The 12,511-nt window shown below is 39.4% G+C and overlaps 1 protein-coding gene across 1 annotated transcript in view; it reads left to right on the forward strand.

Annotated features, from left to right (window-relative positions):
- The first annotated feature begins 8,580 nt into the window (after window positions 1-8,580).
- The window catches only part of hsd20b2 (hydroxysteroid (20-beta) dehydrogenase 2), a 10,347-nt gene continuing 6,416 nt past the window's right edge, over window positions 8,581-12,511 (forward strand). The window contains exon 1 of the mRNA XM_048237465.1: window positions 8,581-8,610. The gene's annotated coding sequence lies outside the window, so the exon portion shown is untranslated. The remainder of the gene's footprint in view (window positions 8,611-12,511) is intronic.

Raw genomic sequence — 12,511 nt, forward strand, 5'->3', positions numbered from 1 at the left:
CAATGCGTTTATTGGTGACTGTGGTCCCAGCTGCCTTTAGATCATTAACAAGTTCATCTCGTGTAGTTCTGGGCTGATCCCTCACCTTTCTCGTGATCATTGATACTCCACAAGCTGGTCATTGATGGTCCTTTTGTGTTTCTTCCATTTTCGAATAATCGCACCAACAGTTGTCTCCTTCTCACCCAGCTTTTTGCCAATGGTCTTGTAGCCCATTGTAGTGCAGGTCTTGTCCCTGCTTTGGTCTTTCCCATGATGGATGGATTGGAGTCTGATTGATTGATTTTGTGGACAGGTAACAAGTTGAGACAGGTGTCTTTTATACAGGTATACTGGAGGGGGCATGTGTATCTTTGTGGACAATAACTGGGCCACTCAACTGAACATTCATGAGAAAGTGTGTACCCCCGATTATAAATTGCTCTCGGTATCTTTCAGAACTTTTTATCTAGCGATGGAATACGGACAAATCACCAACATTCTGACATACAGTATATACCGGGACCCAAATATGAGGAAGCCGTGAATCGGATAAGTGAGATTTATAACAACGCACTCTCACACTCGGTGGACCAGCCTATCTTCATACTTGGGGATTTTAACAACTGCGATCTCTCCAGTCACTTGCCAACTCTACAACATTGCCCCACGCGATAAATGTTATGGCAACATACCCAATGCATTCCTCTGGGGGCTGCTGGAACACCTTTTTCAGCATTCGCTCCTCTCTCTGAGAGTTAAGTATCTAGACTCCTGACATGTAGTCATTCTTCCACATGCTCGTTGGACCCTATACGTATGAGCCTACTTCAGTCCATCAGCCCGATCATCGCACCAGCTATCACACGTGATCAATGCTTTGCTTTCCAACAGCGATCAAAACAGCCCGGGTAACACTGTTACTTAAGAAAACTTCTCTCAACCCTGCTCAAGTCGAGAACTACTACCCTGTCTCACTCCTGCCTTTCCTATCCAAAGGCATTGAACGAGCAGTCTCCAAACAGGTCTCTGATTACCTTTAACAGAACAACCTTCTGGATCCAAATCAGTCTGGGTTCAAAAGCGGCCAGGCCAGCGGCCAGGGCTCATTCTGCTTGACTTATCGGCTGCCTTTGACACGATTAATCACCGCATCCTTCTCTCTATACTCTCTAACATGGTTTGAATCCTACCTCACAGGACGCTCGTTTAACGTATCATGGCTTGGACATCTATCTGCACCTCACTATCTCACCACAGGGGTCCCCCAGGGCTCAGTGCTGGGCCCCCTTCTCTTTGCTATCTACACCACCTCCTTGGGACAGATTATCCGTTCGCATGGCTTCTCATACCACTGCTATGCAGACGATACTCTATCTGTCCTTTCCACCTGATGACCCCTTCTCAGGTCTCAGCATGGATCTCGGATTGCCTCTCAGACATAGCTACATGGATGAAGGCACATCACCTCCAGCTAAACCTCTCAAAAACGGAACTGCTGGTCTTTCCAGCTAAACCTACCATACGCCATGACATCAACATCAAATTTGATTCCCTGTCCGTTTCACCCATCAGGGCTGCAAGAAATCTAGGAGTTGTTTTCGACAACCAACTAACCTTGGGAAAAGATTAAACAGACTATTGGCAGGATGAGAGGGGTCAGCCACCATCTTCACAGATCTGTTAATGGACCTGGATCTGTACAGCAGAGCACATCATCAGCTGCCCCCTGCTGCCCGGATGACTCTTTGTAGCCTGGCCTTTGCATGGGCTGACACAGAGGCAAACCAGACTGTCAGGGAGGATGTTAGCACACTCTCAATGACCGCTCTGTAGAACTGTACCAAGATGGGGGGACTGACCTGTAGTCCTTTCAGGCGGCGGAGGAAAAAACAGGCGCTGCTGGCCTTTCTTCACTAGTTGGGAGATGTTATTGTCCCATTTGAGTGTGTTGGTGATGGTTGTGGCCAGGAACTTAAAGTCCTTAGTAGAGGAGGCAACCCAAAGATTATTTCTCTTAAGGAAACTAAAAAGCTTTGATGTTAGTAGAGAAGTCCTGAGGATGGTCTACTCCAGTCTGCTGGAAAGTGTCATCTCATACAACATCACATGCTGGTATGGGAATCTAGGGGCTAGGAGCAAAAGTAAGCTCACAAAAATTATAAATATAGCCAGTAAAATCATACTGAAATCCCAGAGGCAGCTGGTGGAACTGTACACAACCCACACTAAGAGGACAGATAGCTCAGGACCCTTCACATCCACTATATCACACTTTTGAAAGACTCCCTTCAGGAAGGAGATACAGAATACCTACATCAACAAGAAACATTTTCAAAAAATCTTTTATACCATCATCCATTATTTTGCTAAATCAATTAAATGTATGAGTTTTTTTAAATTCATAATGTTACGACCCCCTATGCCCCCTTCAGGCCTGGCATGGCCAGTGCACGGGCAATGCAGGCCTAGCACATTTGGTGAAGAGGTGTGGGTATTTAAAGGAAAATTCCGGTATTTAGCACTTTGAGTCCCTTTTCTGGTTTGTTTTGGATGAACTAGAGTGGTGGACACCGAAATTTTGACGATTGGTCCTGTCTCGACTTTTCTGACTCGTTTTGAATCGCCAACAGGCATGCTCAAACATGTCCTAAAACAACCCTTAACGTTTGTTTTCAAAACTGCAACTCACCGAATGGTCACTTGGTGAGTTGCACAGTTTTGAAAACAAACGTTAAGGGTTGTTTTAGGACATGTTTGAGCATGCCTGTTGGCAGCCACTCTGAGTAGTCAGAGTAAGGCGATTCAAAACGAGTCAGAAAAGTCGAGACAGGACCAATCATCAAAATTTCGGTGTCCACCACTCTAGTTCATCCAAAACAAACCAGAAAAGGGACTCAAAGTGCTAAATACCGGAATACCTTTTCCTTTAAGGGGTTGTTCTCTCTCTTGATTTGGGCACTTTTCTGTTAGGCACATTCTGTTGCTGGTACCTTTGGGTTAGAGCTCTCCCACTGGCACCTTCTTTCTACCTTGGAACATCATACTGACTTTGGCATACACACACCCACATGAACACTTGCATACATGCTTTTACTTTCCCCTAGACATTACATACATTTCCCTTCTTTAACATAAAACATTCATAAACTAGTGAAAAAACCTTGAGTAACTGTGTTTTTCTAGGTATACACGTACATTTTACATCGCTAGCTTATTACGCTGTGATATGTTCATTCAATTCAATAGACATTAAAAACACAGTGAAACTCACCAAAACCGTCTTCAAAACACCTTCATCAAAACCACCGCTAAGATGTTACTGAGTTGATTCTTGATGAACAATATTAGAGATTTATTAGAGAGTTGAACAATATTAGAGATTTATTAGAGAGATTATTTATTATTTATTTGGAGCTTAATTCAAGGTGTCTGGATTTCTGTGTCTATCGTATTGATTTTCCGTTAGCGTCTGCTGTTTGTGTTCAAAACTAGCTTGTGCATAGTCTAGCTGGGACAGGGTCTTTAAGGGGCAGTGATATTAAATTAAAGGGATGGTTCAAACATCATTGAAAGCATTGAAACTATTACAAAAACAATATTTGAACACGTTTTGTGGGTTCTAATAAATGTATACATAAATAACTTAATGTCTTATTTATATATTTATTGCTCTTTATTCATATAAATATTTATATAAATATTTATATAATATTTATATCACTAAGTTTATTTATGGTTCTATTTGAGTATGTATTGCTATTTATTCGTATAAATATTTATATTACTAATGTTATTTATGGTTCTATTTGAACTGTGGGTTACATCAAGTCAATAGTTTAAAAAGTATAAAAGTTACAAAGCTAAAAAATACATAGCACCAATGTCCTAAGTAAGACCTACGCAACACAGTTTGAACGTGTTTCTACGTTAAACGGTTGAAGCTGCATTAAATGTGTTAGCGGAAGAATACGAATAAGCATAAGAAGAACTAGAAAAGCATTTCCTGAAGGAAATACAGTGCATGAAAATGCAAAAATATGATGTAAAATATCATACAGAGTAAAAACAAACTATATTGGTTGCTAGGTAGATGAGGTTTAATATAGTTGGAATGACTGAACAGTTAAATAAGTGGATAGTTTAAATGGTTAAATAATTTAGGTAGATAGTTGATGATAACTGACAGTTGGAATGGCTCTAATGTTTGCTAGCAGTTATGCTAACTATGTTAACAAAGATAATAATGCTAAACAAGTTACTTAACTTAGTTAATTTAGCTAATGTTTTCTAGCAGTTTTTAAAAAATGTTAATAATGCTAATGCTGTTAACTATGTTAACAATGCTAACTATGTGACTTAGCTAACTTAGCTAATAATTTAAAGCAGTTATGCTAAAATACTAAGAATGCTAATATGCTAACCATGTGACTTAGCTAACTTAGCTATTCATTTTTAGCAGTTGTGCTAACAATGTTAACTATGTTAACTATGCTAACCATGTTACTTAGCTAATGTTTTCTAATAGTTTTGTCAAAAATGATAACTATGCTAACAATGGAGTTGGGCCAGCACAGGACTTATGTGCATATGTTTTTTTTGTTCCAGTAAGAAGCCTAGCTGCTGCATTTTGGACTAATTGAAGTCTAGCAAGGGTAGATTGGTTCAGACCTAAATACAGAGAGTTACAATAGTCCAGCCTAGATGTAACAAAAGCATGGATTACAGTTTCTAAGTCAGTATATGAGAGCCAGGGCTTTAATTTAGCTATTTGTCTTAGTTGAAAAAAGCTTCCCTTACCCACACTACTGACTTGCTTATTGAAATTCAAAGAGGAATCTAGGAAAACACCTACATTTCTGACCTCACTGTGACAATTTACAGCCAGTGGCCCAAGTGCATTTCTTATCTTAGGAACAGAGCTGAGTGGACCAAAAATAATTATCTCTGTTTTATTTTCATTTAATTTATATTTGTATTATAATTTAAGATATTTCTTAGATAGGATGATACATTTGTTTTATCCATGATTCATTTCTTATATTTTACCTATTTTAATTGTTTTACTATTTTTATTTATTTATGGGGGGCGATTTTGGTTTCGGTTTGCGTATTGTTGCAGCCTGAATTCAAGTGTTATGAAGTTGTGAGATCTGCCTTTGCATAAGTGCACAGTAAATGTGAGTGTCAGGAAGTAGTATCAGAAGTGGGAGACTACAGTGAAAGTGTGGTGTCAAATCCACATTAAATAATACAACATCAAAAGAAGTCCGCACACCGTGGATGTATACTGCAGATGATGGCTTTAATGCACTCCGGAGCATTAGTTAGTGAAGCAAGCTAAGCTAAGCAAAGTAAGAAAGTGAGCAGTGAGCAAAGTGAGCTCAGTAAGCTAGCATCCTCTGGCTGTTGTCCAGCCTTTATACCCCTTCAAGTCATCCCAGACAAGACACTCTTTGTTTACAGATAACTGACCAAGTAATGGTACTTCACCTTTGCCCTCTCATCCTGTTATTCCCCCATTCTTTAGGTTTTGATCACATTTCCTGGCGCCAAACCTTATTGATGACCCTGTCAGCCATCTGCTCTTTCCCTTAAACCAGTCTTCCTTTCCCCCACACTGAACATACTACAGAGTTCAGTTTCACAAAACAGTGATATTACACAGAATAAAGATACTACATAAAAGATATATAAACTAAAGGATATATGTCAATAAAAGTCACGACAAAAGGGAGCGATCTCAGAAAAGATCAATAAAACAGTTGGTGTTTTTGTTACCTACAGCCAAACTGCAACTGTGGGTAGGCCCATAGCGCCCATAAGCGCACTCTCACTCCTGCCATATTGCTTATTTCTTGCTCATTGATTTCTTTGACCTTGTGGATAGACCAAGCAACTGCACCATAGAGTGCAGGTGAGGATAGTTCTGGGCCTGAAGGTGAAGTAGGCTTACAATCTATGGGAATAGGCTTACAATTTATGGATGAGCCACCCATTTTATATTGACCAGAGAATGATCTATTGTAAACTTTAATGGATGAATGTTGCCACTAGTACCCCTCTGGGTCCTTTTTTATATACACCCCTAAGAATTTCCCCTTGGGGATCAATAAAGTATCTATCTATCTCTATCTATCTAAGAAGAACCACCTGAGACATTATTTGTGTGGTCATTATTGTAACAGCCACAGCTGATGTAGCTAAACCTACTGTATACAGAACAATTTATTCAAATAGTCTTATTCGGAGTGCTGATGTCTAAATTAACGGTGCGCGGCCAGCTCTCATTTATGAAGGAACATGATGTGCACGCTATGATGCACGAGGGACCGTGGCGCAGAGGCGACGGGCAAATTGTCGACTTGCCTGATTGCTAACTTCCGTCATAGACTTTTTGCCAACATTTTTGAGCAAATTTCTCAAAAAGGATATCTTGTTTAAAATGGTTTGTACACTCACCTCCAGTCAATGAACGTGCTATCTGTTCCAGTCAGCGGTGCTATGCGTAAACATCAGGCTGAATAACCGAGAACTGATATGGTTGTTGAATGAGTTGTCAGAGTCATAATTTCAGCTGCCAAACTGATGCGTCATGGTACACAGATAATGTATATGATTACCAATGCGTTTTGAAAACTGGGTGTGGGTGATTATATTTACTAGGTGTGATGATGTAGATGATATTTAGGCCTAGGCTACTGGATGTAGGTGATGACAGGATAACAGGCACCTGTAAAGTAAACAGTCAGATTCACGGATGCCTTGCAAAAATTAAGAAACGTTGTGTTAACTTCGAGTGAACGATTTGGCTTGCACTCTCTCGCGATAGCGGAGCTGTAGAATAGGCTAATTTGTTTAAGAGTGGCCTAGAAAACACCAAATGGATGGCTTGCTTTAACACATTTCGCCAGTTTATATAATGAATATTTGTAAAATATCGCTTTAATGAGGATATTTATTCTCAGAGGACAAATCACGGACACTTGTCTCATAATTCTGACTGTTGCCGTCAAGCAGGACTTCGGTCCATGCTGGATGCGAACACAGTTTATAGGCATTCAGTCATTCAAGTTAACATAAATTGTGTTCTTTTGCCCCTATTAATGATTAAGGTCACGGTCAGGTTGGGAACACATATGCTTATCGTGTTGCATTTAGCCTAGTGTTGCTTGAAATGACCAGGCCAGCCTAGTTGAATGCCTCAGAGTAATTCCTCAATATTCTCAATAAGGGGTTATACATCTCATTTTGCTGAAAAATATCAATCCCTAATGCAGACACGCAAGTCGTCCGCCAAAAAAACTTAAATAGGGGTGGCGTTATATTACATGAGTATGAAGTAATTTGCTGCTCCAGGCCGCCGGGCCATAGTAACCAATGAAAGAAAATGACAGAGTTCCGAGGGGCGGTGTTGGGCACAATTCAGTCAATAAAACCAACCTGCTGTCTACAGTAGTCCTGCCATACATTTAACTGCCGTTACCATCATAAGGGACAACAGGCTACTAAACCCTCATATCTTCCCGGACATGGAATTAACAGCTAAATTTCCCTCTGCAGAGAAATTGGTGTTCGTCGTCGGATACATTAGGGGAGACCGCGGCTGGTTGTCTCACGGGTTGGTTGTCACATTGCTTATTCCGGGCACACTAGGTGATGCTGTGGTAAAATTTTGATATCAAACTGTTACCCGTTGATAGCTTACTCATTTGCACTAGAAATTTTGCTGAGCAGTAACACAGCATTGAGGTGAGGAGACAATTTTTAAATTTCATGGGTCAGAGTAAAGTTTCATGTTGGTGTTGTTGTTGTATTGAGAGCTTGTAGGATTTTAGTAGTTCAAAAACAAAACACTCGTTAAAAAGCCAAAGGTAGTAGCTTTATTTTGAGTCATATTTTAGCTATCAAGTTAAAGCCATGTAGCAGCTAGGTTAACATCTTTGTCAAGAGGTCAGTTGGGGATGGTTAGTCACATAGCTCGTGGGGTTGGTTGTCACATGTGTTTGTTGTCACTGTGTTTGCAACTTTGTTTGCAACTTACATGATAATAAAGAGGTTTTAGCACTGAAAATGATTTCATTTTATTTCTCAACACAGTAGACAATTCAAGTAACTGATCACCTCCTTTAATCCCATTGTTTAAACATAAGGGGCATTGATGACAACTATCATAGGGGTGGTATTCATATTAAAACTTATTTGCAGTTTCTAGCTTAAAAAACTAAAAAGTTACACATTATTTTTTAAGATCCCATTTTATCACTGAAATCCCATTGAAACTCTATAGGGACAACCAACCCCATACCCTGTGACAACCAACCCCGTGATGGGGTTGATTGTCACATTGTGTCAGAGTGTCTTTGATGGTTAATTGCTCCCTGTTACAATACATTCTAAAAGTAAAAATTATACACATTTAAAGCCAAGACCCCAAGCTTTCATTTCATGTAGGAATTACTGCTGAAAGAGTTTTTGAAGATGAGCAATTCATGCATGAGTAAAAATTGTGACAACCAACCCTGGTTTCTATCCTGTTGAAATGGTCATGGAAATGTTGGTGCGGATTCAGAGTTTACCTCCTGTCAGAATTTCGGCAAACTGACTTGAGAGTGTACGGACAGTGGGCGGGTAAGATTTTATTTCTTTATTTCTCATGTCTTAGATTATTATGACCTTTGCAAAGGATTTTTCTAAGAACGGACGAAATTGGATAACCCGCTTACGCATGAACAGACCACATATAGACCAGAAAGAGTCAAGTCTAGCAAGCCTTTAGGTTATTATTATTTCCTAAAATGCATGCAGACTATACCTGCAGCGACGTTACAATCAACTCTGGGCATGAACAGTCTCTGTGGCCTCCCTTCCTTTCCCCATCCATGTCCCTCATCATTTTTATATTGGTTATATTATTGCTTATAAATAACTCAGCAATCAATATGACACGTGAATATGTGGTTATTACCAAAGTCAACAATGAACTCTTTTAGTAGACCTTTATGCTATAGTCTGTCTGCCCTAAGTAATACTCTCAATAATATGTACTTATGTCTTGTGAACTCGCACCACGCCCACACTCACGCACTTTTCTTCATGTTCATTCAAGTATTTATTCCAAAAGAAGTAGCATTACATTGTACAGTACATTGAGAAGATATCGCTGCAGAATTCATCATTTGTTAAAAAAAATTCTCCAAAAAGCTTTTATTGTAGTAGCCTACATGTGGTCAGTGTAGTGATTCAAAAGAGTGAACTATAGACCAAAAACGGAAGGAAAAGTTCAAACCTGGTTATGCAAATAATCTAAAATAAAGACTTGGGGGAAAACTAAACTTTCTCGTCATTTTTATAGAATGTTCTATGGGTCCATGTTTCCCCACTAGCTAGCCCACAGCAAAGAAAAGGTTATTGATTTACTTTTACATGACATTTATTCATTTAGCAGAAGCTTTTATCCAAAGTGACTTATTAAGTGCCTTGCTCAAGCAAGCCAGGAATTGAACCCACAGCTTTTCAAACTACTGCATCCTCCTTAGCTACCACAACCTAATATTGTTGTTAGAACAGAGTTTCTCTTTAAACTTTTTTCTAAGAAGGGCAAAAAAGAGAGTTGATTAAAGACTGATTGAAAAAGAGACTATCGAGTCTATTAGTTAGTCAGTTAGTTGAGCAGTTATGTAAAAAAGTCATCACCTGACATTATTGGGATGAAACATCACTGGCCACCTGGCAGAAGATTCTAATTGCTGTGATGTCATAAAGGGCAATATTAAGTCAATGGGAAACTTTTGATAGTTTTAAAAGTATAAAAGTTACAAAGATGAAAAATACATAGCACTCTTGTCCTAAGTAAGACCTACGTAACATAGTTTGAATGAAGTTTCTACGTTAAACGGTTGAAGCTGCATTAAACGCGTTAGAAGAAGAAGAAGAATAAGAAGCCTAGGAAGAACAGTACAGTGCATTTTCATGCACTGTAATAAGAAGAAATCGGATAACAGTAGAGTGCATTTTCATGCACTCTAACTAGAAAAGCATTTCCTGAAGGAAATACAGTGCATGAAAATGCAAAAAAATATGATATAAAATATCATACAGAGTAAAAACAAACTATATTGGTTGCTAGGTAGATGAGGTTTAATATAGTTAGAATGACTGAACAGTTAAATAGGTGGGTAGTTTAAATGGTTAAATTATTTGCTAGGTAGATGAGGTTTAATATATAGTGGAATGACTGAACAGTTAAATAGGTGGATAGTTAAAATGGTTAAATTATTTGCTAGGTATGAGGTTTAATATAGTTGGAATGACTGAACAGTTAAATAGGTGGATAGTTTAAATGGTAAAATTATTTGCTAGATAGATGAGGTTTAATATAGTTGGAATGACTGAACAGTTTCTCAGGCTTATAGCATAGAATGAGACTGTATGCCTAAAGTCTGAGAAACTGACAGTTGATGCAGGTGCTCTGGCCACCTGGCACAAGATTCTAATTGCTGTGAAGTCATAAAGGCCTAATAGTTTTTAGCGCACGCCTCAAACGATAAACGCAAAACCTCCAGGACAAACCACTCACAGTGTACTCTCTGAAACCATGAATACGTCACTAATTTGTGTGTTATTTACATTTGATTGCATTTCAGATAGCGGGACTTGTTGGTTTCCTGTAGTAGCCTATAGCGTTTTTTTCTTTATTTTTTTGTATGTCCGAATATTGGGGGGGCATTTTGGTCACATCTGAATATTGGGGGGACAAAGTCTATGGTGACTACGGCCCTGCCCCTAAGAATTTCCCCTTGGGGATCAATAACGTATCTATCTATCTCTATCTATCTAAGAAGAACCACCTGAGACATTATTTGTGTGGTCATTATTGTAACAGCCACAGCTGATGTAGCTAAACTGTATACAGAAAAAAATGTTCAAATAGTCATATTCGGAGTGCTGATGTCAAAACTAGCGGCCAGCTCTCATTTATGAAGGAACATGATGTACACGTATGATGCACGAGGGACCGTGGCGCAGAGGCGACGGGCAAATTGTCGACTTGCCTGATTGCTAACTTCCGTCATAGACTTTTTGCCAACATACTGCCAGTTACTTTTGAGCAAATTTCTCAAAAGGATATCTTGTTTAAAATGGTTTGTACACTCACCTCCAGTCAATGAACGTGCTATCTGTTCCAGTCAGCTGTGCTATGCGTAAACATCAGGCTGAATAACCGAGAACTGATATGGTTGTTGAATGAGTTGTCAGAGTCATAATTTCAGCTGCCAAACTGATGCGTCATGGTACACAGATAATGTATATGATTACCAATGCGTTTTGAAAACTGGGTGTGGGTGATTATATTTACTAGGTGTGATGATGTAGATGATATTTAGGCCTAGGCTACTGGATGTAGGTGATGACAGGATAACAGGCACCTGTAAAGTAAACAGTCAGATTCACGGATGCCTTGCAAAAATTAAGAAACGTTGTGTTAACTTCGAGTGAATGATTTGGCTTGCACTCTCTCGCGATAGCGGAGCTGTAGAATAGGCTAATTTGTTTAAAAGAGTGGCCTAGAAAACACCAAATGGATGGCTTGCTTTAACACATTTCGCCAGTTTATATAATGAATATTTGTAAAATATCGCTTTAATGAGGATATTTATTCTCAGAGGACAAATCACGGACACTTGTCTCATAATTCTGACTGTTGCCGTCAAGCAGGACTTCGGTCCATGCTGGATGCGAACACAGTTTATAGGCATTCAGTCATTCAAGTTAACATAAATTGTGTTCTTTTGCCCCTATTAATGATTAAGGTCACGGTCAGGTTGGGAACACATATGCTTATCGTGTTGCATTTAGCCTAGTGTTGCTTGAAATGACCAGGCCAGCCTAGTTGAATGCCTCAGAGTAATTCCTCAATATTCTCAATAAGGGGTTATACATCTCATTTTGGTGAAAAATACCAATCCCTAATGCAGACACACAAGTCGTCCGCCAAAAAAATTCAAATAGGGGTGGCGTTATATTACATGAGTAGCCTATGAAGTGATTTGCTGCTCCAGGCCGCCGGGCCATAGTGACCAATGAAAGAAAATGACAGAGTTCCGAGGGGCGGTGTTGGGCACAATTCAGTCAATAAAACCAACCTGCTGTCTACAGTAGTCCTGCCATACATTTAACTGGCGTTATCATAAGGGACAACAGGCTACTAAACCCTCATATCTTCCCGGACATGGAATTAACAGCTAAATTTCCCTCTGCAGAGAAATTGGTGTTCGTCGTCGGATACATTACGCTTATTTCTATCCTGTTGAAATGGTCATGGAAATGTTGGTGCGGATTCAGAGTTTACGTCCTGTCAGAATTTCGGCAAACTGACTTAAGAGTGTACGGACAGTGGGCGGGTAAGATTTTATTTCTTTATTTCTCATGTCTTAGATTATTATGACCTTTGCAAAGGATTTTTCTAAGAACGGACGAAATTGGATAAGTCGCTCACGCATGAACAGACCACATATAGACCAGAAAGAGT

The sequence above is a fragment of the Alosa alosa genome, chromosome 2 (assembly GCF_017589495.1).
Source record: "Alosa alosa isolate M-15738 ecotype Scorff River chromosome 2, AALO_Geno_1.1, whole genome shotgun sequence".
NCBI lineage: Eukaryota > Metazoa > Chordata > Actinopteri > Clupeiformes > Clupeidae > Alosa > Alosa alosa.